The sequence below is a fragment of the Alligator sinensis genome, unplaced genomic scaffold, assembly GCF_000455745.1.
Source record: "Alligator sinensis unplaced genomic scaffold, ASM45574v1 scaffold82_1, whole genome shotgun sequence".
NCBI classification, from domain to species: domain Eukaryota; kingdom Metazoa; phylum Chordata; order Crocodylia; family Alligatoridae; genus Alligator; species Alligator sinensis.
The window spans coordinates 5,025,275-5,041,506 of record NW_005841860.1 but is presented as its reverse complement, the minus strand read 5'-3'; the positions used below and the strand labels follow the sequence as shown (position 1 = coordinate 5,041,506).

Genomic DNA, 16,232 nt, shown 5'->3' with positions numbered 1-16,232 from the left:
CCCCGCCGCATCCCTCAGCGGGTATAGTTTAAAGCCCAGTCAAACAGGTCAGCCATTCTGGCTGAGAAGAGCTCCTCCCCAGTGCAGTGAGGTGGAGGCCATCTCTTTCCAGAAGACCACTGCCTCTCTCACTAAAGAGCAGACTGTGTTTATTCATGAGAAGCACCTAGAGGCTAGTTGGAGTAGCCCCAGGAGACCCTGCGTGGAGCTGCTCTGGCTGGGCTCAATGAGCTGCAGAGGGGTTGGATGGAGCATAAGGGTGCTTTAGCATGGGGCTAGCTTGAAGGCAGCCCCTGCACTGAAGCATCCATGCCCCAGGCAGCTGGGTCACCATCTACGTGGGCTGCTGCACATGAAAAAATGTCAAATGTTGAACTGTACTACTACTAACTGACTACTGACTGTCTCTGTGTCATCTGCACAGTAACACATTTTTGGGCAAATCCTTATATGGAGTCCTTTCAGTGCCACCTCCAGTGCTGTTGTCCTGATGACACCTTAATGTCTTATTCAACTGTGGTTTCTGCTGTAAAGCTTGCTGTATCAATTTATCTTCCTTTGTTCTTCCTTCAACATTTCTGACTCTTTTACATGGGTAGAAGATTATTTTTAATTAGGTGAGACCCAAAAGCCTTTAACTTGCAAAGAAATTTTATCATTATTTGGACTTAGATGATGCTCTTTATTAGTTGATCCAGATTTTAAAATATATCTACTAAAGCACTATTTTTCCTATGGCTCCAAGGATGGAGAGTCTACAATCTCTCTGGGTAACCTGTTCCAGTGGTTTACTACCTTCCCAGTGAGAAAATTCTTCCTAATATCTAACCTAAACTTCCTTTGCTGCAACTTGAGACTGTTGCTCCTTGTTCTGTCACCTGCCACCACTGAAAATAGTCTAGCTCCATCCTCTTTGTAACTCCCCTTCAGGTAGTTGAAGGCTGCTATTAAATCCCCTCTCAGTCTTCTCTTCTCCAGACTCCAGTTCCTTCAGCCTCTCCTCATAATTCAAGTGCCCCAGCCCCCTCATCATTTTCAGTGCCCTCCACTGGATTGTTTCCAATTTATCCTTATCCTTTCTGTGGTGGTGGTGGTGGTCGGGGAGGCGGGGGGTCCAAAACTGAACGCAGTACTCCAAGTGTGGCCTCACCAGTGCTGGGTAGAGGGTAATAATCACTTTCCTTGTCCTGCTGGCAACAATCCACTTGATACCAGCTGCCAACTAGACATTGAATCTTTGATTACTACAGTCTGAGCCTGATGCTCCAGCCAGTAATCCATCCATTTTACAGTCTATTCATCCAGCCTGTACTTCCTTGGCTTCTCTAAGAGAAAGTTGTGGGAGACCATATCAAAAGGCTTGCTAAAAATCAACGTATACCACATCCACTGGTCTCCCTGCATCCACACAGCCAGTCATCTCATCAATCAGATTGGTTAGGCATGTGCTTAGTAATGGATTCCTTGAGGATCTTCACCATGATTTTGCCAGGAACTGAAGTGAGGCTGATTGGTCTGTAATTTCCTGGATCATCCTTTTTCCTTTTCTTAAATATGGGCACTATATATGCTCTTTTCCAGTCATCTGGGACCTTTCCCAATTGCCATGAGTTTTCAAAGATGATGGCCAGAGACTCTTTAATAACAGCAGCGAACTCCCTCACCACTCTTGTGTGCTTCCCATGTGGCCCCATGAACTTGTACATGTCTAGCTTTTCTAAGTAGTCCCTAACCTGTTCTTTTGCCACTGTTGGCTGCTAACCTCCTCCTCAGACTGTGCTGCCAGGTGCAGTAGTCTGGGAGCTGACCTTGCCTGTGAAAGCTGAAGTGAAAAAGGCATTTTTTTTCTGCATCCTCTGTCACTAGGTTGCCTCCCCCATTCAGGAAGGGACCCACACTTTCCCTGATCTTCCTCTTATTACTGACATACTTATAGAAGTCCTTCTTGTTCCACTTCACATTCCTTGCTAGCTGCAACTCCAATTGTGATTTGGCTTTCCTGACTTCATCCCTGCATGCCTGAGCAATATTCTTATACTCCTCCCTAGCTGTTTGTCCAAGTTTCCACTTCTTATAAGCTTCCTTTTTGTGTTTTATTTTGCTGCAGAGTTCCCTGCTAAGCCAAACTGGTCTTCTGCCATACTTGCTAGTCTTCTGGCACATAAGGATGGTTTGTTCCTGCACTCTCGGTAAGGCTTCTTTAAAGTAAAGCTGGTTCTCTAGACTGGCTTCCCAGGGGATCCTACCCATGTGCTCCCTAAGTGAGTCAAAGCCTCCTTTTCTGAAGTCCAGGGTCCTTACTGTCCTGCTTTCCATCCTTCCTTTCCTCAGGATCCTAAACTCAATCATCTCATGGTTACTGCTGCCAGCACTTGCACCAGGAAGTTGTTCCCAACACTCTCCAAAAACTTCCTGAATTGCTTGCTTACTGCTGTATTGCCCTTCCAGCAGATGTCAAGGTGATTTAAGTCACCCATGTGAACCAGGGCCTGTGACTGAGAACCTTCCTCTAGCTGTTTGAAGAAAGCCTCATCCACCTCTTCCTCCTGGTCTGGTGAGCTATAGTAGAGCCCCACCATAACATCACCCTTGCTTTCTCTTCTGACTCTAACCAAGAAACTTTCCACATACCTATATCCAGTTTCATACCAGAGATCGGAGCAACCAGAGGTCTCAGGCTGTTTTTACCTAAATTGCATCTCCTCCTGTTCTTCTCCCCTACCTGTCCTTCCTGAACAGTTTGTACTCATCCATGACAGTGCTCCAGTCATGTGAGATTTCCCACCAAGCCTCTGTTATTCCAATCAACTCATAGTTTCATGACTGCGCAAGGACTTCCAATTGTTCCTGCTTGTTTCCCAGTGTGAATTTGTGTATGGGCACTTGAGGTAACTAGTTGATTGCCCTGATGTGTCCGGAAGAATGAGAAACCTCTTATGTTGCTCCCCACCCCTGTGTTTGCTGTTCTACCAGGTCACCCAATTCCCCACTTACCCCTGGGCTTTGGTCTGTACTGGCAAACCTAGGGTAAAGTCCTCCTCACTAGGTTAGAGAGACTGTCTGTCAAGATGCTTTTCCCTCTCTTCATCAGGTGGATCCCATCTCTTTCTAGCAATCCATCTTTTGGAACATCATCCCATGGTCAAAGAAGCCAAAGCCCTGCTGGTGACACCACCTATGCAGCCAGATATTGATCTATACGATGCACCCACTCCTACCCAGGCCCTTCCCCTTGACAAGAAGGATCAAAGAGAACATCACATGAGCCCCCATCCCCTTCACTCTTACACCTAGAGGCCTGTAGTCACTTTTGAACTTCTCAGGGTCTCTTCTGGCAGTACCATTGGTGTCCATGTGGATGAGCAGTGTCAGAGGGCTGGATGAATCTCAGTAATCCTTCCATGACGTCTTAGATCTGGGCTGTGGGCAAGCAGCAGACTTCCTGAGACAACAGGCCAGATCATCAAATGTATCTTTCCATCCCCCACAGAAGGGAATCTCCAGCCACTACCACCCAGTGTTTGTTCTTGGTGGTGGTGGTCTCAATCATTCCCACCTTGGGGAGGCCTACCTGGCCTGTCCTCCTTCACCAATGGAAAGTACTCCATGCAGGGCACCATATCTGTTTTCCAGACAAACTGCTGCAGTTGAAGATGAGGATTTCTGCTTGCTGCCAAAGGTCACAAGCTTCCAGCTTCCACCTTCCTGGGAGTCCATGTCCTCTCCCTTTTCTAGCACTGCCTCTTGCAGGTCTTTCTCCACAGTCCCAGAGGTCAACTTCAGCACTGAATTGATGAACTCCCCATGGCAAAGGATGCCTTAGAGCCTAACCACCTCTTTCTGTAGCTCTCTTGCCTGTTTCCTGACAGACAGCACCAGGAGACATTGCTCACACCACAGGCACTCCCCCACCTGGCCACTGCTTTCACTAAGCTGTTAAAATAAGAAGTCATGGTGAGTTTTAAAATAAAGTTACTTACTATTTATAGTAAGAGGTAATATTTTGAGTACATTTGCATTTGAAACACATATTTGATAAGTGTAAGATTTTTTTTATTACAATTGTTTTGAAGTTACTGTTTTTAAACAACACTGCTGGAAAGTTCCTGTACAAATCTTATTTAAGTGGGGAAAGTAATTTATGTAAAACTTGCACATTCCATGAGAAAATTCTTAGTTATGGCTAAAATTTTCAATGTTATCAACAGAAAATTATAATTTTGTTGTTAACCAGATCAAAATATTTGAGTTTCTTCCAAAATAAAATAGCTTTATGGGCTGTTGCTGTAGTTGTTGTTTGGCTATATTATATCCCTATAATTTACTATAGGTCATGTCCTTTTCTCAGCTGTGTTTCTTATGACTTACCACAATCTCCCTTCTGATTGGGCTACCATAATACATAGGTACCCTTTTGCTGAGGAACCTAACTCATACAGAAGACCAATGTCCAAATGAGCTGGGACTGAACTGCAAAGGGCATGAGGTGCTGTGTCAGCAGGACATAGTCCATGTTCAACTGAGGTGAAATGAAAGATATGAATATTTTAAAGTACAAATTATGGTTCTATAAAACTGAAAAGTTTTGTTTGTTTTTGGGATAGCACAGAGGTTGAAATACCAGAATTTCCCTAAAAATATAAATCTTAGTTTTGAGAAGCTCTAATATTTCATTTCAGGATGTGGTAATGCACATAGTTAACTTTCTCTTAAATATACTTTCCAGACCATATTGGCGTCTATACACCTGCTCCACAGTGGAGGTGTGGGCACTTTAGAGTGGGTCTGAGAGCTGCTCTAATTAAAGTACCCACAGGGTCATGTGAATTGAGCATCCCACTCTTCAAAATAGCAGCAGGGTGCTTTAGTTATAATGCCTTCACCACCCTTTTGAAATGCGGGGATGCTGAGTACACATGATGCAGAGGCTGCTAGATCATCCTAATTAGCATGCTTCTTAATCATGATTAATTGAGTCTGCTCTGATGCATGCTAATTAGCATGTGTCGGAGCAGAGTTCTGACATGTGTATAGGTGCCCTACATTTTATTGCACTCTGGTAATCTTAAAGATTTCTGAGACATTGCATGGTGCATGATATACATAACACATTCATTTCTGGCCATTAAAGGGAATTCCATTTCTTCCTCAATGTAACATCATCTGGAACTTGTATATATGTCAACATAGAAGAGAATAATGATGGCTTCTGGAATAGATTCATTTGCCACCATACCACTAGTGTGAAGGAGCTTCCAGAATGTCCCATTCCAACTCTTTATAGAGTAAGAATGAATCACAAATGTACAATAATCTTACTTCTTTGCCTCCTAATTATATATTAAGAAGGTGTGTAGAGGAAATTTTGCTTCATCCCATGGTCCTACTTATGTTGACATTCAGCTTCAGAATAATGTAGCAAGCCAAGGTGAAGAACTTGTTTAACCACACACTGGACATGTGTACACATGTATTTACAATGGCCCTGAGTAGCTTGCTCCTGGGTTGTGTCTACATGTGCACTGTGATGGTGGACCTTACGATGCCTCTCTGTATCCTCTTATAATCTCCCAAAGAACTGTAAGGCACCCGACTTTCCCCCCTGCCACGTCTTGGATATTATTATAATATGTTCTAATTTATGATGTCACTCATCAGGAGGGTTACTATATATATTTATTTTATTTTATTTTACTTAATTTTTTTTTTTGGTGTCTCTATTAGGAGTCCCGGTATTATAGAGGAAAACTTCGCATGCCTTCTGACTATTCACATACACTCCCCGATATGTATATATATTTATAATCGGGTGCAGATTTACACTTGTCTTTATTTTTATTCTTTATAACACTATACAAACTTTCTTTATCTTTAATCAGAAGTGGTCCTTTTATCCATTTTTTTTATCAGTTATATCAGTTTTGTAATTCTATCTATATACTGGTCTTACATAACTATTATCAGTTCAGTCGGGCTGAACTTGGTAGTAGGAAACAAAGTCTTTAACTTTGGTTCGTCTGTTTATTTTTTTCTTGGGACAGAATTTTCTCTTCAAACCCCATTGTATTCTTTCTCTTTATTTCTGTTATCACAAGTGTGTACCTTTTATCTTGCACGTGCCTGAAGCCTTGAATTCTTGTGGTCAACACTCAGATGCCTTCTCTAAGCTTGTGAGAGTGAATTCACTCTTCTCTTTTTTTTTTGTTTACTTTTCAGTGCGACTCATCTCGTGTGCCTCTTCGGGGATCCACCCCTCTTTCTCTGAGTTCCGCTTTCTCCGGCGCCTAGAGAAATCCTGAGGTAAATTTATCTCCTGGGGATCTTCTTTTTCCCTCCCTTTCTCCGTCAGATGCTCTCTCTTTATTTTCTTCTGAGACTCCTGTCTTCTCTTTCTTTTCTTTTCCCAGAGCTTCTATCCTTATATGGTAATAGCTCCAGAAGCGGCGTTCCCTGGCTCTTTTTGCCGCATCACTGTTTACTCTTTTACATGCACATTAACTAATCCCTCTTAAATTTGCTGACTGCAGTTGCAAGTAGCAAATTTAAGCAGGATTAAGGGTTTTTGTCATGCAGTAAATGCATTCACAAGTAGGATGCACATACTTACTGCACAGTAAACTATGCTAATGAGCAGTAATGTGTCTCATGTAGATGTACTCACTAATAACTTTAATACTAGCATTTTTAATAATTGAGACCAAGTATTATCAATGCTGTCTTCAAGTCTGAGGAACTGAGATTTGAATTTAGATGTCTCACTCTGAATAACTGAAATGGAATGAAGAATTCAAGCACTTCCTACTCATTGGGCATGCCTACATGTGTGCTTTAATGTTCAGTAGACTATTTTAGTGTGCATTAAAGTGTCATATAAAAAAAATGACATTATAGTAATTCACAGTAAAATAGTCTACTGTGCATTAAGCGTCACTAAAAAAAACCTGCAAACTCACTACTGCACATTAGCACAGCCTAATGTGCATTAATTTAGTACCTCACATTGGAGGTACTAAATTTCATGTGCATTAGAAAAGGAACATTAATGCCCACTGAACATTAGTGAAGCTTGAACTTTCACTTGTATCTGGGGCCTGCAAGCAACCTAGTTCAATAGCAGTTTCCCTTAAAAAAATGTTCGTGGTTTTCTTTGATTATTTACTGTTATACTTCCTAGACTGTGCTATACTTCCTGGACAGTGCGGGGCTTATTATGTGGCCAGGGCTGGCATAGCTGACAGCTCTGCAACCTAGCTCTGTACATTCAGCTAATGTTCTGTCTCTAAGTATGTCTGACTCGAAGGAGAACTCCACTCTGGAATTGCTGTGTTCTGCTGTTACCTGCTAACCTTTCCCTTCACTTAAAACAGGTGCCAGATTACACCTGTGTTCCTTCCCACCTGGTTAACAGGTCTGACTGGGTTTGAACATCTGTAGTTCTTTTTTTCAGAAGCCTGTGACCTGGTGCTTAAAACAGATGATAGCTTTTCTAAAACTAAATATTATTTAGGATTAAGAGCAAGGATGAATCTTAACATAGGAGAAATAAGAATATATATATACCTATTTTCCTAAGGTTTGCAATACAAAGAGCTTCTTAAACCTGATCAATGTTTTCAGACCTTTTAGTGCATGTCTGCCAGCCTATTACTTACAAACACATTCCTGACAATGCCCCCTCTTCTACACTGAGAATTAACTGTTTATGGTACTTTGACCTTAATTTAGTAAAGCAAATCTTGTTATTTGATTGGGACCTGAAAGAAGAATCTTCATAGCTGATCATTCAGGCATGGTAGCCTAATGACCTCTAATGAATGGATTGTCAGGTTACTCATCCAAAATCATTATATTATTTTCCTGTCATTTTCCCAAAAGCCTTGCTGTGGAACTAAATTTTCAGTTTACTCAATAAACAGTGCATTAATTTAGAGCTGGATTCACAAAGGATCACATTATAGACAAGACAGTGTTCAGCATTGTCACATCCAACTCTTAGATGTCTGGCCACCTAGTGCAATTCCCAGCATACAAGTATTGCCCTCATACAATCTATGAAGAGAATTACCACTTAAGAATGATATCAACAAAAGATGGTTTGCTAAGTAGGGAGCCACAGAAGGTAGCCAATAAGAAGGAGGGAGCAGGCATGTTTTACATCCTGCCTATCACTTACATTCCTTATCCTGTACTGGAATAAAGTGCATTGCTCTACATATGATTGTCAGTACTGAATTCTCTTTTGAAGACAGGCACCTGAATGTTTGTTTTTAAAGAATAGTATTTTATTTTAGATAAAATATTCTGTGTTGTAAGTTCCATATTGCCCCCTTTCAGAGTGAATAAGCTAGCCCCAAGACCATAGTCATATTTACTCTTGTAGAATGTAGTTATTGTATTCAAAGATGAATATCTTCTGCAAGAGGGATTGAAACTAGTTGGAATAGTGGTTGTTGCACACTCCAGGGTTTGTATGAGTCATAGTGTGGGGGGGTTGTGTCGAACTTGGGGCGCACTCCCACACTTTCTTATTTTAGATTGCATCGTATGCTAATATAATGGTATTTACTGACTCTCTCCTGCCACGTCTTGATTAATATACGATGTTATGAGTCAGGAGGTGTTAATTATTATCTACTGTCTTAAGAGCTGCCAATCTCTTGTGAGGAAGAGGATCCTTTAAGGAATACACTTTTGTTTCCCCCTTCTCCTTCTTGAAAGTGTCTAACGTGTCACCCATCAATGGTCATTTACAACTCTACGTCATTTGAGCCAGTTTTATGAGGTCTTTTATTTCTCGATATTTAAGCTTACATCTATTATCTTCCAGCTGTTAGCAAGACTATCATTAATTCTTTACATCAATTAAATAAACATAACTTGAATAGGATCTCGCTCGGATATAAATTCAACTCAACTGGGTTATGGCTTATCTATTACTTTTATGTCAGCCTTGTCCTCTTTGCCCTGGGTTCTATTTTTCTTTATTCCTTTATTCCCTCTTGGGCATGATTCCTCTTCCTCGGGATTTACAGTATTTTACATCCCAATTGCCTCCTTTGTTTTTGTTTTCCTTTTCATTAGGTATGTATCTGTCTAATCATGAGACACATCATAAACAACAATCACAGTCTCAGTCCAGACATTCTCTCCCAGGGGGAGGCAATTTCCCTTTTGTTTTTGTTTTTTTTTTCTTGAAGGTTACCTCATTACCTCCCTTCATTGGAACGTCTCTCTCCTTTAATCTTTCACTCTCGCCGAGTCTCTGCTCACTGGGGCTTTTCTTTCCCCCGCTCTCTCTGACTCCACCTCTCTTCTCACCACTCCGTTTCTCTCCAGCCTCACCCTTCTCTCCTGTGGCTCACCTGAGCTGCATGGAACAGCTGCTCCAGAATCTCCACTCTCCTCCTGTTCCCTCGCTCTCATTCCTTTTGGACTCTTCTCCTCCTGGGAGTCTTGTGTTTATTACTGTTGTCCCTTCTCACATGGGTACAAATCCTTTCAGGCAAGGAAGGAAGTAAACCCATGCCACACCTATCTGTGTGAGCTAATAGATGGAGGTGTGTGCCTTCTCAGGTTGTTTCATGTCTGGGAGCCATCCTGTAAGTGTGCAGTAGGACTTTTCAACAGATTGAGTTCAGCCAGTGAGAAAAGGAAAGAAACATCCAGTGTCTGCATCCTGAAAGGTGCAAGGTGTAAGAGAGATGCTGAATTGTACTTGATGCTGTCAGCACTGAGGTACTCCTGCATACTCTCAGAAACAGAACTTTAGGCATGTGATAAGCTTCAGTATCAATAATTTGTGTGGCTTGTGGAGTTTGACTCTGGAGTTAGGAGCTGAGCAGACTTTTGAGGGCTGCACATTTTGAATGTAGATACCGAAAGGAGATGCCTAAATCCATTTGTAGATCTAGTTTACAATAACAAGCATTATAATCTGGTAATTTACAGTACATACAGGAGTGGATTATTATACATCAACCCCACATCCTTCAAATAGCATTACATCAGATCAGTGTTAGGGTTTAGATTAAAGATGAGAAATATGAAACTTCTTTTGGTATCATTTGAGGATTACAGTTGAACACATTTCTCTGTTAAAGCTAAAAATAAAGTTTAGGGATGTAGGGATGGATTAAGATATGTGCGTGGCTGAGTTGATCTCCAAAATCACATGAGTCTAATTGGTCTTTAATTGGTTTGTTTTTTTCTTCATAACCATCATTTCTCATTAGGAGAAGTGGGGCATTCTTAACCACATAATGTCATCTGAACCTTTTTAAAGTTAAACTTTAATTCTTTCCATGGTCAGCTAGGGTTGCACTCAATTGATTTCTGTTAATAGAATGTGGATCATAGAAGCAAATTGTTGGGAATAAGGTTACACATTATTTAGCTTTTTTCACATTCTTAGAGTGGCCTGGGAGTTGGATGTGACCATCCATCTTGCTGAATTGTAGCCATTTCTTGATCCCCAGAATAAGAGGGGTGTCACTTAACTACTGCCTGACATCCTTATGCTACTGTAGACATCCTTATGCTACTTTACAGGTAAGGCTAATTGGGCAATTTTACACATGCTCTGGGGGGTTGTGCTTTAATTAGATTGTCTCTAAAAGATGTTCTAATTAAAGTCCCAGAAACACCTTGTGTATCAGCATATGTGTGCTTCAAAATGGCAGCAGGTGTGCTTTAACTAAAGCTTATCAATGTTACCAAATTTGCCCATTACTTTGGGGTGTGCTCATTTATTAGGGATAGTTTCTAGGGTCTTGGTGATTCTGTCAATGTGCTGCTTGTGTTACTATATGGAGCTGTATCTCTCCCTTCTGCAAGCCCTCACCCCCAGTGGAGCTATCTTGCAGGACTCAATCTCAATGGGACTGGGTTCCTCCAGTCACCAAATCAGTCGTACACACAAACACACACAAATTAACGTGACACGCCTGACCTGGCTGGGCTGATCAGCATGGACAGGCTGACACCCTCATATGCCAAGAATCAGTTCATAAGAGCAACAATAAAATGCAGTCAGACACAAGCACACAGGTGAACAGAATCCCTCTGAATCCGGCTGGGTGTCCAGCTGACACCCTCATGGGCCAGCATTCAGTTCATAAGGGCACGTCTGAGTCAAACTGGGTCAATCAGCCTGTACAAGCTGATCCCCTTATGTGTTTCAAACTCAGCACGTCCCAATCTTTGGCCTCTTGATGAGCAGACCCCACAATAATTTGGGCGTCACAGGGATCTTTAGCATAGGTAAAAGAAGCGTTGCTGCAGAGCACGGGAGGAAAGAGAAGCAGAGAAGGAAAAATATACCCAATTACTACCAGTTTGACTATAAAAGTTATTTATTGCTAAGCATATGAAATATATAATAGTACTAGTAGTAATAGACATGCAAAAGAAAAACAAACACAAACAATGACAATACTACCCTGGTTTCACTAAGTATTTGGGGAAACTTAGCTCAAGCTTAACTAATACAGTTCAGGTTCAGAAGTTTATGCCTAGAGAGAAGAGGGAGAGAGAGTGAGCGCTGGCATCTCACCTAGTCCACGGTACTCAGGCTGCAAAGCTGACAGGCACAGTCCGTAGCACAATCCTTGAAGAGAGAGACGATCTGTTCTTCCAACATCCCAAGAACGACAGGGGATGGTGTCAGCACAGGGGTTTTCTTCTTCTCCTTCTTTCCTCCTGCTTCTACTTCTTTTCCTTCCTTTTCCTCTTCCTCTTCTCCCTCTAGCAGCACACACACTTACAGATTTTTATACCCTCAGTTTAGCTGCTTCGAAGCACCCTCAGTAGTGTAAATCATTGTCTTTTCTATTGACAAGGGGTTATCTGGAAGCCTCAGCTTAGCATGACTGTCCCAGGGGAGCGGGGGCACTGGGAGACCCCCGCGGCCAAGGGGTCTGCTTACCTCCCGCAGGGTCGGAGGAGCCGAAGAAACTCCACGCGCCGGCACTGCCGGTGCGGGTCGCCAGCCAAGCGTTTATCCAGCTGCGGCTGAGCGGCGGGGGTGGGGCACGCCAGCCAGGAGAAACAAAAGGCGGCCCCGCTGAGCCAGCGGGGCAGCTGAAGGGAGAGAGCTGGAGCGCGGAGCCCCAGTGAGCAGGGGATCAGCCGCCACCCGCAGAGGGTGGGACGATGCCGAGTAGAGGTGGAGCAGGCTCCGAGCAGTGCGGCGGAGCACTCGGGAGTGAGACGACGAGGGGAGAAGCCAGCCCCGTAAGTGGGGCAGCAGCCAGCGGGGAACCCGACACCCGAGGCAGCCGGAGGCGCGACAACTGCACTGAGAGTCGGGCCAGCTGTATCCCGCACTACGGAGCCGACGGCGCAGGTAACGGCGGCAGGGACTATTGGGGAAGCAGAGGGGACATCTGCATCCCAAGGAAGGAGGGGCCAGGTCAGCATCCCCATGGGGGGAGGCATACCCGGTCCAAAGACCACTGGTAGTGGCCAGGGAGACTGAGCCGAGAGAGGACGAGATGAGGACAGGTTGGAGGCCTGGATAGGAAGACATGAGGCGGCATATGGCCGGGGTGTAGGGGAGGACGGAGCTCTGTGAGTACCCGTGAAGGAGCGCGCCGGCACCGGGGGATACCCCGAGGGAAGACCCCCCACTGAAAGAGTCATCAAAGTCGTGGCAGGCGAGTTCTGGGGTCTCTCTTTATACCAGACGGGGCAAACCCTCTTCAGGAACAATAGATAGCTTGCAGCATCAGGATTTTGGATTTTTACTTGTTGTGCACAAGCCTCAGCTTAGCATGACTTTTCCAGATCTTACTATAGTCTTTTAACAGACTTAAGACAATTATTGGGGTGCTCATAACCTTTTGTGGAGAGGACTCCCACCAGTCGTCTCGGGAAAGATATGACAACACCTGGGATTAGGGCTCCAGCAGGCTGGATGCTGTGATGAACCCTTAACCATTGTTCAAATGTTGCCCATACCCCCTCTGACTCGGTCTCTTGCCTCAGCATTCCCTAACCCGGCAACCGAGTTTTAGTCAATCAAGTTTAAATAGGCCTCCCATAGTGGGACCGGGGAATGTACGGCCCGAGATGCCTATTAAACTTAGAGCGGTGTGTGTGTGTCTTGGGGGGGGAAGTCCTTAGTAAATCCAGATTAGAACTGGTCTGATAAATGCTGAGGTGGGTGTGTGTGAACATGGGTTGATTAACATTTGAAGCACAGATTCCCCATCATGCAGTGCTCTCCTCCTTCTCTGGTCCCAGAATTCACTGCAGTCTCTGCTTCGGGCTTTCTGTTCTCCCTCTCTCATGTAAATGAATGGTCATCTGGTTCCATCTCGGATGTAAATGAGACCTAGGGCAGTTGTTTCACTCTTATCACCCTTATCTGGTGAGGGTCTTTAGGTGCGTCTCTCACTGCATCTTAATCAGTTTCATTTAGGTAGAGGAGGGGAGGGAGGGGGGGTGAGTCCTTGTGAGTCAGACAGACTGCATCCTGTGCCAGGGTTGCCCAAGAACACAGAGCTGAGATGTAATGTCAAATGAACTTTAAAGTGTCATTGCTGACATTTTGAAACGTGGGGACACTGATACATGAGATGCAAAGGCTGGCTGGAGTGTTTTAATTAGCACATTCCAGCTAATTAAAACACTCAAATTACTGTAATTACATTGCATCTGAGCAGTCTCCCTGCATGTGTACAGGCACCTATTGTGTTCCTACCTCCATGTGTGTGTATGTGTTTGTTTGTTTTTTGGGGGGGGGGGGGATTGAGAAGCTGCTCATCCTGGTATTCTTAAGAAAAGACTTTTTTTAGTCTTCTCTTCTCTTTCCTTTGGGTTTCTCTTTTTAAAAGTGTTTATTTATTGTTGTCATCATTTATCAGAAACTTCTAAAATGAATGTCAGGCCTTGAGTAGGCACTGCGAGTTTAACTCCGCCCCCCAAGGTCAGGGATCCCCCAACACATCTGCCACGACTTGTTGGTATATGTAAAGAAGGAGGGGGTTCAGTGGTGTTCTCTTCCCCTATAGACCCAAAGATGGGGTACTCACAGGTGTGCTGTGGTATTCCTCAGGGCTCCACCTCCCCTACACCCCATTCACTCGCCAACCACTCGGATATTCAGATCTTTACCCCAATGATATGTTAGCCCCTTGACTGTGGGGTCTGGTGTTGAGTTTGATAATCTGGCCCAGTGCTGGTATGTTAATAAGCCTGAAGCTTCAGTCTCTGGCCTCAGGGACCTGAGTCTCAAGCATCTGGCATCCTCCCTGAGAGGGACACTGAAGTCCATGCCTGTAGGTAATTGTTGCAGGGCACCTCAGTGCCTGCTCCTAGGGAGTAGAAACTGCCAGGGAGAGAGAGCCCGGGCAGAACATAATGAGCACAGCTGCGGGTTGCCGGGGCAACTAAGGAGAGCCAGTTGCCTGTAGGAGGCATGGCCTGGCCCTTATAAAGCCCAGGGCTGAGGCCAGGCTGGCAGTTCTCTGCCAGCAGCCAGGGAGGCAGGAGCTCCGGGAGCGAGGATGCGGAGAGGAGCCTAGTAGCAAGTACCACTGTTATATGGAGCAATGTGGTTATAGCCAGAGGGCATGTGTTTAAGATATAGCCAGGAGGCTTGTGGTTATGTTTGGCTCTGTTGTTACACTGGAGGTTTGGGTGAGGCTGTAGGGGTTGGAGGAGGCCTCATAGGGACCCCAGAGAGTGTGGGGTGCCCTAGCGCCAAGAGGGCACAGTGTCCTCATAGGGACCCCAGAGGGGTGGGGCCCCAGCGCCTGAGTGAGGGCACAGTACTTTAAGGGGGAACCCCAGTGGTATGGGAACCCCGGTGCCGGTGAAGGCGCAGCGCCAGTGAAGGCACAGCTTGTAGTGTGGAGCGAAACCAGTGGGTTGTGGGCGGGGAATATAGACCCCGGGTTGTGTGTGGGGCACGGAGACCCCAGCCCCAGAGAGGGGCAGCTTTGTGAGGCCTCAGTGTGGGCATGACGAGCCGCAGAAGGGGGCACTGCTAGGAAGCCTTAGCGTAGATGTGGCAAGCCCCAGAAAGGGGGAGCGCACTTTAGAGGAGCCCAGCGTGGGCCCAACGAGTCCCCAAGAAAGGTGGGGACTATTGAGAAGCCCAAGGTGGGCACGGCAAGCCCCGAAGAGGGGGAGCACCATATTGGGAAGCCCAAGACGGGTGTAGTGAGCCCAGCCATAGGCTAGTGCAGCAACACCCCTCAGACAGAGGCAAGGTGCTGTGGTTGTCCCTGAGGAGAGGGGATAGCAGTGCGGTGAGCCTGGATCAGAGAGGGTACCCGTGCGGTTGGCCTGAAGGCCCGGAGACCTGCTAGAGGGTCCCTGAGTGGGACCATACTTTTAGAGAAGGCCCAGTGTGGGCTTGACGAGAGTCCCAGTGAGGAGCTGGGTATTGGAGAGAGCCCAGAGTGGGCTAGATTACAGGAGAGGACCCAAGGAAGTGGGCGTGTATTGTGACCGGACAACGTCTATCCCATCAGCGAGGCTTGGGGCGTGGTATTAGGGGTTGGTAGGAGCCACGCGCAGCCCATAAGGCTAGGGTTTCTGGGGAGCACCCATCATACCGGGAGACCACAGGAGTCCGGGAGAACCGCGGGGACAGAGGTCCCAAGTAGCCATGCCCAGGGAGTTGTAGGCAGCCTCCCAACTATACATAAACATCAAAGACGTGGCGGGCGAGAATTTGAGGGTGCCCTTGGGCCGACTTGGCATGGTGAGAGGACCGTAAGGAGATCACGGCCCTCCTGACGGACCCCGCCGTGACAGTAATGTTGCCATTATTTTAGTCTGGATGAAAGCACTAGCTCCTGTGCCATATTGAAAAAATGGTGAATGAAACATCTGGTGTGTTTCATTGAGTTGAAAACACTTGCTGAGGTCAGAATTACTGTGTTAAGAGCCTTTTGCTTAGGGAAGATTTGAAGTTACTGGAAATAGCACAGCTTTCCAGTAACTGCTTTCATGCACACCTGCAGCCCTGACATCTCCCAAGACAATCAGATTCATCAAAAATTTATCCATTGCTTAATTTAAAAATTTAGCTACCCTGTGTTAGAGTATGATTCCATTTTATATAGAGTAGGGCTGCTCAACTTCTAAGCAGCTGGGGCATGCATATTCAGTGGGCTGCACCAGTGGGGGACACATTAGGGGAAGGTATGGCAGAACCATAGATTCATAGATGTTAGGGTTGGAAGGGACCTCAATAGATCATTGAGTCTGACCCCCTGCAT

The 16,232-nt window shown here is 45.2% G+C and overlaps 1 long non-coding RNA gene across 1 annotated transcript in view; it reads left to right on the top strand.

Moving 5' to 3' along the window:
* Positions 1-16,232, top strand: part of LOC102377944 — a 60,454-nt gene that overhangs the window by 12,231 nt on the left and 31,991 nt on the right. Inside the window, exon 2 of the long non-coding RNA XR_322990.1 lies at positions 6,217-6,300. This is a non-coding gene — a long non-coding RNA (uncharacterized LOC102377944). The remainder of the gene's footprint in view (positions 1-6,216; positions 6,301-16,232) is intronic.